Below are 13,863 nucleotides of genomic sequence, written 5' to 3'. Positions count from 1 at the left end.
CGTTGCACATGTCCATAAACAGCTGTCTGTTTCATAGTCTTTGTTTCTGCTTGGATACGGGCCTGAACATGTATAGATGGTTTGAGAAGTTGACATTTTGAGTAAAGAACCTGTGAGAGGGCAGCTTCCCGAGGCTGGAAAAATGAATAGAATGGGCTCATAATAAAGAGTTCTTTAACTGCAAATCATGTAAAGATAATCTAGTAGAGCCCCAGAATAAAAGTAAAAACTGGAAATTTGCAGAATATGTCCCTTTTAATATTATATACAATATGCATACTGTATATAATAATTACATCACTATTTTCCGAGAAGGACCACAATAGCCAACGAGAAAGAGCTGATGGTGTTGCCAAGCAACAGTAAACATTCTAGCCCTTGAGCTTAATGTTGGCTAGTATACCACTGTTGACAGACATTAAAACTGACAGTTAAAATCTCACCTCCAGTTCTCGCTGAAGAACAGACAACCCGTGTTGACCGCATCTCCCCGACCATTATTTCATCCAGACTCGTTTAGTCTTCTGCTTTTGTTTTTTTCTCACTGCAAAGCATTTTGTTTACATCTACTTCCCCGTGACATCACATGAGGTGGTGCATTGCTCCCTGTGGCATGATAGTCTTAATAATATCCTGTAGTGTATGATGAGCTATTATTTTACAAACTTGTAGTGTGTGCATGCTTGACATTAGAGAGAAGAGCATCTCTGAGGTTTCTCCTTATGTGCGCGATGCAACCTGATCTCAAAATCAGTTAGCTCCTGTAGTCTGACTCCGGCTTAATCTGTTTCTCAAAACTGACATATTGGTTCTATTAACTAGCTGATTTGACAATGAAAATGAAGCTTTGATACAGAGTCAGGATGTTGTTCTGTGCCTATGGCCAAATACAAAACAAAATGATGAAAAACCCTCCCCTGCACTCACAAAAACTACCCTCTAAAATATAAAAACACACTCCCATCCCCAAATAATTTTAGTACAGTCTTTTATACTGTTGCACACACAGAAACATGCTCACACACTAACATAAACACAATGAACAGACGTGGATAATCTCTTTCATGGACATACACCCCTCATACACACACCTGGCAGTGACAGTAACCGCTACTCTTTGTTATCATCTGGTCAGTAATCAGGCCCAGATGAGAGAACTGTTAATTAAATGTAATCACATTCGCTCCTTATGGCCTGGTGCCATTCATACACAGCCGCCTCTTATCCGGCGCAGTTGTCGAACAACACAAGACGCACGGTTAAACCCTGAGCGACATCACACCGGCTGCAGACAAACTTCCGTCTGAGCCCTGAGTTTTACATTTCAGGCATTTAGCAGATGCTCGGATATCCAGGGAGGCTTACATTAAGGAGATTGGAAATTTTATTGCAAATGCCCGCTGAAGAAAAATCACAGATGAGGATTTAGAGTTGGGGTAAGAGTCTGAGAAAACAACAGCAGGAGTGATGTGAAAAAAGAGCTGAAATGTGTCATTCAGTACCTCCAGGATGTAGAGACTTTAGCCAACCAAGGCCTTAAGTCACAAACTATTATGGTGACCAGATGTCCTGGTTTGTCCAGGATTGTCCTGGTTTCAAGCTGGGTGTCCTGAGTTCTGACAAATATCTGTAAAACACTAAAATGTCCCAGATTTCACCACAATTATAATATTTATAATATTATACTAGTTTTCAGCACTTACACAAACATTTATCATGTTCTGTCCCACTCATTATTACCTAACCCAATGTAAAAAACATAAACAATGCACCAAGTGATTCAATACTGATTTGTCTGCATGTATGTCCATCAATCAATGTGTTGTTGTCAAGCTGTCAACAACATAAGTTGTGTTATTTCTATGACGCTTGTGGTACATTTTTGGTCATACACAGTTGAAATATCGATATAAAAGATCATATTAAGATGGCCAAACATAAACGGTGGTTTCCCTGAGAGCTGAGAGCTCCAGAAAAGAAACTAAGAAGAAAGACTACAAAATGTAAAAATCCTCTTAAAGGTAACTTACTTTAAAGGCTATCTCTCGGTTTTCGTTATTAACAAGGTGCAATGGTGAATTTAATGTTTTGTGTGTTTATACGTTTAGTTAACAGTTGTAGCAATTGTAAACTCATTTTGTAACCAACCAGCTCGTGGTTGATGTAAGATGTAAGTTAAAGTTATTTTTATGTTATCTAACTATAAAGGAAGGAAGCTTGTGAATATGTGTGTCCTTAGCCCTAACCTTTAAAGTTATTTATAGGCCACAAAGAGATTTATACTTTTTTTGTTTAAAAAAAAAAAAAATTAAAAAATAAAGCTGGCAGAGAATTTGTCACAGCTGACCGTTTAGCAGGCAGCCTGCGCTTGTGCACACTGAAAGTACCTTGGTGGATTTTGGGAAGCAAAACATAATTTTTCATCTGCTGAGGTGCTGTCCATGGTGCTGAATGGTGCGCTCGGTAGGTGTGCTTAGCTGCCAGTCTTCAAGTGTCATCAAAAAGAGAACCAAGAACATAACATTTCACATTAAATGGTCTGTTCACCCAAATTAAAGAGACAATGTAACCGGTTAATCCACAGAGCTCACTGTGAGCAGTTTTCAACTACTTTCTATGGTCATCTTCACACCTGTAGTTTGGGTCAGTCAGTCTGGACAAAAGAAAAAGAAAAAAAGATCCTTTGTTGCTTTTCAGTTCTGGTCTGTTTGGTGTTAATGACTTAGAGCTGCAAACTTGTAGTCACAACTGACAGGTAACTGACTAACAGCAATGCATCATGCTGCACTTTTAGAAAGAAGAAAAGAAAAGAAAAAAGAAAATTACTAATTATAATTATTATTAGGTAATTAGTTCAGTTATGTAAAAGCAAGTTTAAATAACAAGAGAACATATGGAAATAAATAAACCAAAGTAAATAAATCAAACACCAGTGTAAAACTAATAAAAAGCTAATCAATAAAAATAAGTCTTTGATGGAAATTTAAAAGAGGACACTGAGCTTGCATGTATAATTTCCAGTGGAAGGTTATTGCAAAGTTTTGGACCCCTGTCTGCAAACACCCTGCAACCCTCTGTCTCCAGTCTGGACCAGTGGAAGGCCACAAGGTAACCAGTGTAAGGAGGCCAAAACAAGAGAAATATGATCATATTTTCTAGTTACTGAGAATCCTGGAAGCAGGACTGTATTTTGCACAAGCTGGAGGTGTTTGATTGATTTCTGTGGAAGTCCAATGGGCTGGAAAGAAAGGCATTAAATGCTACCTGAAATGAAAGAAAACATCTAGTGATACTCCTGAACTGACAGAAGGGCTGTCTTATGTTATGTTATGGAAATGAAGTTTAGATTTGTGTTTTCCTGATGTGCTTTAAGGCAAAAGACCTTCATTTCAATTTGATCTGCATTTAAATGACCATCCTGGACTTTATATGTGTCAGGCAGGTTGTAAGTGATGTGTTTATCTTCTTTGAGCTCATGAAGAAACAACTGATTATGGTCATTAATAGTCCAGACTGTAACTGGAGCTCAGCTGTCATGAATACTGACAGATACATAGAAAGCAAGACAACAAGGAGGTATCTTGTACTGTAATATTAAGAGGGGATGGTGACTGATGAAATACACATCACACCCTGTTTTTTACTTTCTGATCCGTCAGGGAAAATTCTCACTGCCACGTGATGTGCTTACATGTCACCATAGTTACCAAATGATATTACATAATTATAAAGATAGCTTCTTTGAATTGCTAAACGCACATGTCTTGTGGTCGGTCTGTTTGCTTCTCTCTCCTTTTCAGGCATCCTCAGTCTGGTTGTTTAGTCTCCACCAGAGTTTGATTGACAGCTTTTACATCAGCTGAGACGTCAAAGTTTGTTTAAAACAAACTGAACAGAATAGGTGTGCAAGAGCCTTCTGAAATCTGTTGACAGTGAAATCTGTGTATTATCCAGAATAACAGGAATATTGTTTTTTGGAAAAACAAGCAGGTTTTGTTTATGTCATTTTAAATGGATTTTTTCAAAACCACAAATGAAATTTCATTCACCTCCTCTGTGCTGACAAGGACAGTATTTCAAAACTGTGTGAGACCTCAGTTGTGCTCAGTCTACTACTGTGTATCCAGGTTTCAGTATGAGCTGAAGACATAAAAAGCTCCTTTTAGAGTACTGAAATGAGAAAGACAACACTTACAAAAGGGGTTTTTCAATTTGTGACATTACACTTTGACATTCAGCATGAACTTCATATTTTAAATGTAACAATTTTCATGCCAGAAACTTTTTTTTTATTGGTGCAATATAACAAAAAAAAGGACATCAGACAGGCTTAGACAATGGTAGATGTGTCAAAAAGTACAGACATTAAGATAGAACACCAAAACAGTTTATGACATCCACACTATATAGTTACAGGGAAGGTGTGGGAGGTTCAGTTCATTATGTAGCAGATAAATTGTGGTGCTATGTGTGGCTGCGGTAAGTATGAATGCACGTGTAAAGGTCTGTAAAACAAAAAAACGAAAAACAAACAAAGACACAAAAAAACATTTTTTAAAAAATGGAGATTTAGTTTTTTTGATTTATGAGCGTAATAACTGTGTACTTGTTACTGAGGTTGGCACCAATATTGTAGCAATAATAATTTAAGTAATAACAGCGAAAAAAATTGACGATAGTTGGCTCAGGACTATAAGGAGTTAATAAGTAGTGGGGTTTACATTTTAATGGCAGCAGAAATGTAGTCAATTTGTTAACTGTTGATGTTACTCCGAGCAGACAGAGAGAGGAGACAGTTAGATGCGGCTCCTCAGGAGGAGGAATAAAGTCAATCATTTCATACCAGAAGTGTTGGATAGGAATTCAGTACCAGGTAGTGTGGAAGTAGGTGTCAGGTGTGTTTTGTGAGGAGATTGAAGCATAAAGCTCCTCACACTGTCATCAGTCTTCACTCACATGAAGACAAAAAATATATCTGTCTTAGGGTTCACAAAAAATTGGATTAATTAATATTTGAGGATAAGTCTACATAGGAACTTCTTTGTTTTTGACACAGAAAATATTAACTCAAGGTCTACTTACTGGCTTTTTTGGGAGCTATCAAACACATCACACTTTATTCCTCGGAGTGACTTAAGTATGTAACTCTGTCATGTGATCTTAGCAGAGCAAACTTCTGTTGACCTTTATTGGAATTGAAGGTAATGATTATCTGATATTTTGTGATATTTAACATTAACATTATTAAAGAAATGCTACAATCAAACTAGAAGAAATTCATGTACACCTATGTGGATAATGAGTTTTGATATTATATCTGTATTTTAGTCAAATGTTTGGGTTCCACAGAGATCTGACTGCATCATACAACAGGCCATCAGCATTCACCCGACAGAGAGGGAGGGATGGTTTGTCTTTCAGTGTGACGCTGCGCCATGCTGGGCTTCACGCATCTTTTGGCGTCTCTGCAGTCACACCGTGTTGATTACAAAGAGCCCGCAGGGTCAGAGCACATCCTCGCTGTCTTATTCTGGGAAGAGAATTTATTTTCCTTGGTGGGAGAGTGTGAGAAGGGAAGCCTTTCACACTCCCAAAGGCTGTAGTCATGCATATCCAAAACCCTGAGAAAGCATGTTTGCTGGAGGAAAACAGACAGACGTGCAGTCTGAGTGGAAAGTGCCAGGCAACATAATCAGAGTTGTAATAAGAGGGAAAAGTATCCTTGACTAAAAGGATGTTTAGAAACAGTGCAGCTCCCAGACCTGGAAATGAGATGACCATAACTGCATCACTGATGTAATCAAAACACACCGACGGCTCTGTGCTTGTATCACAGGAGCACAAGGTGGTCAGACACATGTGGCACGACCCCAAGCGCTGTGCTAACTGAGTTTTTGTAATTTATAAACATTAACTTGAGGGATCAGAAGAAGTGCAATATCAGTAGATGTGGTGGGAGTCGGTGTCAGCTGTGACCAATCAAACCATTTTGTTCCCATCCAAAGCTGTTCGCTCTGTGGCACTGTGCTCTGACAGTCCGGAGATGGAGTGAATCAGGAGTCACTATGTCATTTACCACATTTTATAAGCTTTGAAAGATTTCAACACCATCCTTCATTTTGACAGACAGAAAATAATTGCTGGCACTGTGCTGCTGTGTGCTGACACGGTTATTTACATAATCTGACTCCACAGATTTAGACAGAATCCAACAAAATGACAGCATAGTCAAACAAAAGGCACAACAAAGGAGCAGACAAATGAGCAATAGGACAGGTTTAAGGAAAGCAGCTGCCAAACTAAACAAGTAAACCATTGAACACATAGGGCCGAATCCACAAAGAATGGATTGCGCCCGCTAATAGCACTGTGAATTGCGCGGCATTTGTACCTGCAATCTGCCCTGTTTTAAGGACCTATTCACAAAAGATGTTGTGCTAATGATATGCCAGCACAAACACACCCATAAAGTTTTGCAGCTGAGTGCAGTTTGCCCTTTTTTCGTGTCTGTTTGAGTGAGCAGAGCAGTATCCAGTGTTTCAGGCTTTCCTCTACATTGAGCACACAGATTGGTCAATAGTGAAAACTGCAGAGAGCACAAAAGCCTCAAATTGCGTCTTCAGAGATGTGCACACACAGAGCTCTCCACAATCACAAACCAGCTTTCATGTATTTTGCTTCTTTTATAATGTTGTCCAGGTATCATTGAATGTATCCGAGATCAGTACTGATGTTCTGTTTGTTGCCCACAGCTGGCTGTGTGTCACACAGCAGCTGAAACCATAAATGTATCTCCAAACTGAGAAAGAGGCTGTGAGCATTAACGCACGCAGCACAGCAGTGGCAACTTCATTAACAGTGGATTGGTCAGGATCAGACAGTAATTAATGTTCTGTGTTCTGTTACACATCTACACAGGTCAGCTGTTACACACAGATTCAGGTTTATATGGATGAATTATTTGTAATAAAGCAGTGCTTATGGATGAATCCTGAGCTCCATCAGCTCTGTCAGGACATTATAAGCCTACCACCCCAACCCCACTTGACCCCCCCCCCCCCCCCCCAGTGTCTGATTTCACCCTTGATATCATTCAATTTTGATTCAATATCATTCAAGCCTCACAAGCTTGAAAAATTTGAGACAGAGACAGAGTGAGAGTGACTGAGTGTGCGTGCAGTTAACACCAACTCTCTGAAGATCCTAACTCCACCCTAATTCCATGTAGCAATTTGCGTTGGTCTTTGTGTTCAGTTTGAGTGTTTTTTAATGAATGACTGACATACAACATAATCCAGGCAGCATTACTTTTAACTAAAAAAAAAAGGTGTATTTCTAAATAGTTTATGAATTTTTTGCAGAAAGCCATAAATTACAAATGTTTGTCACCTCCATGTTCTGGTCATAGAGGCATGGATGCTATGAGTGTGGCTGCAGCACACCAAGCAAAGCTCAATTTCACAGTACTGTACACGGCCACAGGTACTGCTCGCTGGAAACCCTCAAGGTGCAAAGTCCAGTCGTTCATCACGACCTGTCAACACAATCTGAGAACACGGTTTTAATTATTGTTTTTTCTTCTGGGTTTATTTTTCAATTTAATTGTACAAGTTAAATTAACATCATATTCAGCTTTAGGTTTGGTCCACTCAATGGTGGTTTGACATATTCTGCATGTTCTAGACACGCTGAAGAGTAAATATGACCATGTGCATTATTTATCTCCCACATTAGTGCCCATCTCTTCACTCACTTTGACAATTTAATTATAGAATCATCAAGACTGGTAAATCATACACAAATTAAGCTAAATAGAACTGTCAAAGGATGTACTCTGACAAACAAACAATCCTGCAGTTATTCTCCTGGAAATAATAAATTATACTATTGTAAGTGGACCTGCTTGGATGAAAACTGTGGCACTTAGCTTCACTATCAGAAATTAATGGATGCACAGTATTACCAAATAGAAAGCAAATAAACAAGTACGGTTTTGTTTTTACATGAAATCATCATCAATCTTATTGATGAAGCTGCTGCATGTTGAGTTACTGTTCTCAACAAAACCAGCTAAGCATGTTGAAATGATTTTTGTCATTTTGGGTTCCAATTTCATTACTTTCAGTGATGAACTAATGAGACTAAGACAACCACACCTTGAATTGTCAACACCATCAGCTTAGGTGACATAGTTGTGGGTATAAATGCAATATTAACGACATGAAACATCACCACACACTGACATGTTGTCAGTTTGCGACAGAAAATATCATCACCATGGGTTGAGAGGTTGGCTGGATACTGGTAGTCATCACTGCAAATAACATATCATCATCTTAACTGTTAGCTGAAACACTACCACTGCACATGTTAACATCATCATCATCACTTCAGATAAAAATGTCATCACTATGTCCATGATCATGTCATTATCATCACTGATCTCGTTACCTCGGCTACTGATGTCACCAGACGTCATCACTGTGGGCAGAAATGGCATTACCACTGGTAGAAACGTCATCACTGCAGACAGAAACAAGATGCCCCTTCAGTTGTGCATTAAATGGCAGCAGAATAATGATAATTAAAAAAATGTGTCATTTCAACATCAAGTCATCATCAGTGTGATGACACAGATCCCCAGGTTTTTGTGCCTGGTGTTGGTTAAAATATTACTTTGAAAATATACAAGGCGGTGTATAGTGAGGAGGACCAGCATTGAAAAAAAAATACATATATTATTATTATTTCTTAATTAATTAATCATTCATTCATTCATTCATTCATCATTAATGATAATAATGAATGTCCAGTATTGCTTTAATTAAATAGCGCATTAATAACAACACAATGTAAGAAGTACATAAAATCTAATTTAGTTAAAAAGAACAAATAATCACACTGACCACTATATTTTAAAAATGTCTGTTCAATACTACATAGAATGTCATACTGTATCAACTCTGGAAAAAAATAAAAAAATAAACTCAGACAGTAGAACATATGTAATGTACTGTGACATCATCACCAGTGGCTCCGAGATCTGCTGTATTATTATTGTGTTTCCCTTTATTAGCATGAGTCTGACTGCTGGGGTGCTTTTGCTCACAGCCAGTCAGTGACAGTACAGGTTTTTAATGTGTCTATGTATATATGACAGACCAATTGTAACACCGAATCACAAAAGAAATGGGAGACTAAATCTATAATGTTTCACAATATCATTTTTTTCTGCAGTGTGAGTTAGACAAGCTTGTAATAATAACAACAGTAAACAAACTGGCGATGTAAACTTCATGTATTCTGCTCTGATTCACTCATGAAAGCATAACTCTTGATTAAAGCTTTTTCAGTGTCAGAAACTTGATGACGGAGCTTGTTCACACTCACACACTGTACACTTAACAAGGCATGGAAACATTTTTCTGTCTGCTTTCACTTTAGGTTTGTACAGTAGCAGTTACGACCTTATAGAAAGAAACTGTGTGACATATGTGGAGAATAAAGGTGTCTGAAAGGAATCCATCTTTGTATTCTTCAGACCATAAAGAGTTGTATCCACGGATAGCTATCTGACTGATCATTTCCTCCCCTCCCTCCCTGCTAAAGAACTGCTATATTGGCATCTTTTACTGCTGTCTCTGTGTTGTGCGCTTCATTATGTGTAAGATGTAACCTCTGTTGTTATGACAGCAGTGAGTCTTCACAGAGCCACTGTTCTGCAGCTTTCTCCTGCTGTATTCTATTAAGATAAATTAAGAGAATTCTCACAATGTGCTCAGATTAAACGTGACATAGAAATGAGTTAATGCTTCAACAAAAGTGAAACATTTGCAGTTAAGTGAGCCCATGTTATAAGTAAGTAAAGTTTATTTTCATAGCACCTGGCAAGATCTGATGTCACAAAGAGCCTCACAATAAAAGACAGAAACAAGAAATAAAATACAGACGCAGTAGTCCATCTGTTTTGTGAGGGGAGGAAAAAAAACAACCTCAAACTGAAAGAATATTTGTACAGTCAAATTCATGAAATTACTGCAAGATTAAAATTCATCTGTATCCTATCAGGACCTAATTTTAGCCAGAATTGTTTTATTTTCCCAGAGGAAAACTATTAAATTGTATTACAACTTGTACAAATTACAAATTGTACAACTTGAGTCTCATTGTTGCAGTTTTGGTCATTGGTTCTATCAGTTATGATAACATTGTAATCATCTAGTTAAATGCTGAGATGTGAGAATGCAGCAACATCACTGTAAGACAACCAGAGACAGAGGAAGAAATACAGGTGATCAGACAGGTTGTAAACACTTTATCCAGATCATCTAAAGAGCTTTATTTGGAGGTTAAACTGAACGTGGGTGCACCTGAACTATCACTAATAATAATCCCTCTTTGTACATTGTGTGTATGCACTAATCTGAAGCGAAATTAACTGGAATTATCATTTTATTTTAGCCAGAACTTTTTGAAGCTGCCCAATCAGATTTAATTCAACCAAAAAGATAACTTTAATCTCCAGAGCTGCTCTGCCTCCATGAAGAATAACTAGAAGTAAAACTCTGATATGTGTTAACCAACTAGCCAGTATCATTAAGACATTAGTGTCAGTGGAGCAGTAATATTAGGAGGCTTCCTGATAAACTCTCCAGTTTGAATTGTGACATAGACAGAACAAACAAAAGATAATATATAAAGAAAGACAAAGAGACAGAGTGGGAGAGGGGCATCGAATAAGGGAGAGGGCGGATAAAGGAGCAGTCAGATTTATGGCAGTGTGAAGGTGAGATAGATGGCTGTTTGACCAGTGGGCTGCTGAAAATGGCCGAGCAGCCCTTTATGGTCCAGGAGAGAAAATGAGGCAGCTCCCCCACACCTATCCATCAGAGCCATTTAGTGGCTCGTTGGGGACCATAAATGGTTGTATGTGTGTGTATGTGTGTGTGTGTGTGTGTGTGTGTGTGTGTGTGTGTGTGTGTGTGTGTGTGTGTGTGTGTGCTCATGTGGACATTAGACTATTAGAGCCAGCCTGTCTTAATGGGTGCCAGCGAGTTCTATCATGGAGGATGTAAGGCTGTGAGGTGAAAGGTGGAGCTTCAGTACACAAGTGGAGCAGGCAGTCAGCAGCGCTGCTCAGCCAGAATAGTTATGCTGCTGTTAGGATTTGTGGTCAGACAGACAGTAATCCTCAGCTGATAAACACTGAAAACATGACAAGCAGACATTTGTAGTACTCACTGTGCTGCAGATCCAGGTAAACAAGGAGCAGGTGAAGCTGAAGGATTCACACTGTTCTCCACTGCTGATGACTGCTTTATTTACTGTTTCTTCTGACGCTTTATCCTCCCCTTCTCTCTTCTCCTCCAGCTCTTAATCATATTCTGTTTCACTGTAGCCTTCCGAGCCTGTACTATCCAAAGACAATCAATCATTCATTCTTAAGGTGTGTTTAGTATATTCTATAGGTGCTGTACTGCATGAAAAGACAATGGAAGGATGCAAGTGGAAGTGAACAGAAGCAGATTCACTGTAGGCGGCATAAATTCAGGTAAACACACGCCAGGGTTCAAGTTCAAGTAAATTATTAAACTTGAAGGACAGGTTCACACTTTTTCAAGTCTGTCTTAAAACAACAGTCAGGAGCCCAAATGAACATTGAAACAGTTTTTTCTTGCTGTAATCATTCCTCCTGTTCACACTGACCATTAGAAGATCCCTTCATAATGCACTTACAATGGAAGTGATGAGGGACAAAATCCACAGCCCTCCTGTGCAAAAATGTTTTTTATGTGAAGCTAATATGAAGCTTCAGTTCTTCTTTTTAGTGACAAAGTCCCTCTTTTTGTTACTATGCTTCCACCACAGCTCAACAAGGAAACTATGTCTGAGGAAACACAAAGAAGAAAAAGACTGTAAATGTAGCAGATATCCACTTGATATGACTAACTCAGACTGCTGAAGCCTCATATAAGCTTCACATAAACTTTTAAATGCATTTTTACACAAAATGACTGCGTGGACACACTGTGGATTTTGGTGCCCATCACTTACATTGAAAGTACATTTGAAGGAGATCTTTTAATTGTCAGTATGAACAGGAGGAAAACCTCAACCGCCTTTCAGTTTTCATATGGGCACACACAGAAGACACACTTGAAAAACTGTGAACCCGTCCTTTAAGAGAAATGTTTGCACTTATCTCAGGACTGTATAACTCCACTTCGACTCAGCGGCTGTATCCATCCTAGCAGCTATGTAAGGCTGTACTGCACTGTTGTACTTTGCACTAAATGCTAGAAGCAGCACTCTAATATACTCACAATGACAGTATTAATCTGCTGATCTTTATGCTGTGCTCATGTCATATTAAAATTATTCTTATTACAAGATTCTAACTTGTAAATAGTGTTCACATCAAAATACAAATCATAATTACGACCAGGAAACTCAGATTTTTCTGAAAACTGTGATATATCCAACTTGTCACTTCATAATACGAATTGTCTACAAATCAAGAAAATAGGGATGCCTCCCGTGAGCAAAAGACGTCCACTCAAGGAGATTAAACATTCACTGATTATTGTGATATATTGTCAATACACACTAATCCTCACTCCAACCAACTCTGTAATCATAGTCTTGTGTTTTGTCACATGAACCCTTGGAAGTTGTAAACTTGGGAATCTTTCTGATCTTGACCATCCGTCCCATGATATCAACGTTGCAATTACCATGTTCCATGTACCTAGTTACCTCATTGTCCATGATCACCATCTTAGTTTGGCATGTTAGCATGCTGGTGTTTGCTAATTACACCAATACACAACAACACAACAAATGGGAACATCTCTGCCAGATGTCATGACAATCCATCTAATAGTTGTCAAGTCTTTTCACGCAAAACAAAAAAGTGTCAACCTGATGGTGGTAGTAGATGAAAGGTCAGGCAATTATGAATATCAGTCCCAAATGCACCGAGCAATCAACATCGTCATCCCTACAGCATGGCTGAAGATATATAACATAGTATGTAAGGCATAACTTTGCTTTGGGCTACATCAAAATGTTACTTGTCACTTAAAGTACCTGAAAGCCTTGTGGCACTTGTGTCAGTCAGGTGGAGCATGGAACTGAATGTCTAGGCACTTATTCTCAATGGCTTCTCTTTGATCTACTGTAGCTTGGATTGACTTCAAATGTATGTCTCTTTGGGCAAAAATATCTGCCAAATGAATAAATGTAAATGCTCCCTTAGAGTTCTGCATATTCCTAATGGGAGCTGCTCAATTCAGCAAAAAAGGTGGATAGTGTGCACATCCAACCCTAGTTGGGTACAGGTGCAAGCCAAAAAGCAGCAATAAAAGAAAAAGAGAGGCATATTGAAATGTGGTCATTGTCAGGCAAAAACCTCATGAAGACCTTGCAGGTCAAAACTTTGCAATAAATACTTGAGAGCTACAAATGTCAGTGGGAGGACAGCTCTCCTTTTCTTTTATGGCTGTCCAGTAAAACGACAGTATTCTTGGTATTCATGGTACAGTACATACTGTACATACATACATATCCAAAAGATGAAAGTAGCACGCTCAGCTTCCAGAGATAATTTACCTCACACACGAGTTGGTCCAAGTCATTAACTGAATCTCCTCAATTAATACATATTCAAGTAGTAATTAAGCTGTGACCAAGGTGTTTCAGCAAGCAAAAGAGCACTATAGTCATTATACAGGTCACATGATATAGAGAAGAGACCGTTCATTAGTACAGAGACACTAAATAAATGCTTTGAGGACATATTCCATCATTTGAATCAATGGAATAAAGGACACACCTGGTAGCGACACAACTGTCAACCAGTAA

The sequence above is a fragment of the Thunnus thynnus genome, chromosome 21 (genome assembly GCF_963924715.1).
Source record: "Thunnus thynnus chromosome 21, fThuThy2.1, whole genome shotgun sequence".
NCBI classification, from domain to species: domain Eukaryota; kingdom Metazoa; phylum Chordata; class Actinopteri; order Scombriformes; family Scombridae; genus Thunnus; species Thunnus thynnus.
Note: the sequence above shows the minus strand (reverse complement) of the source record.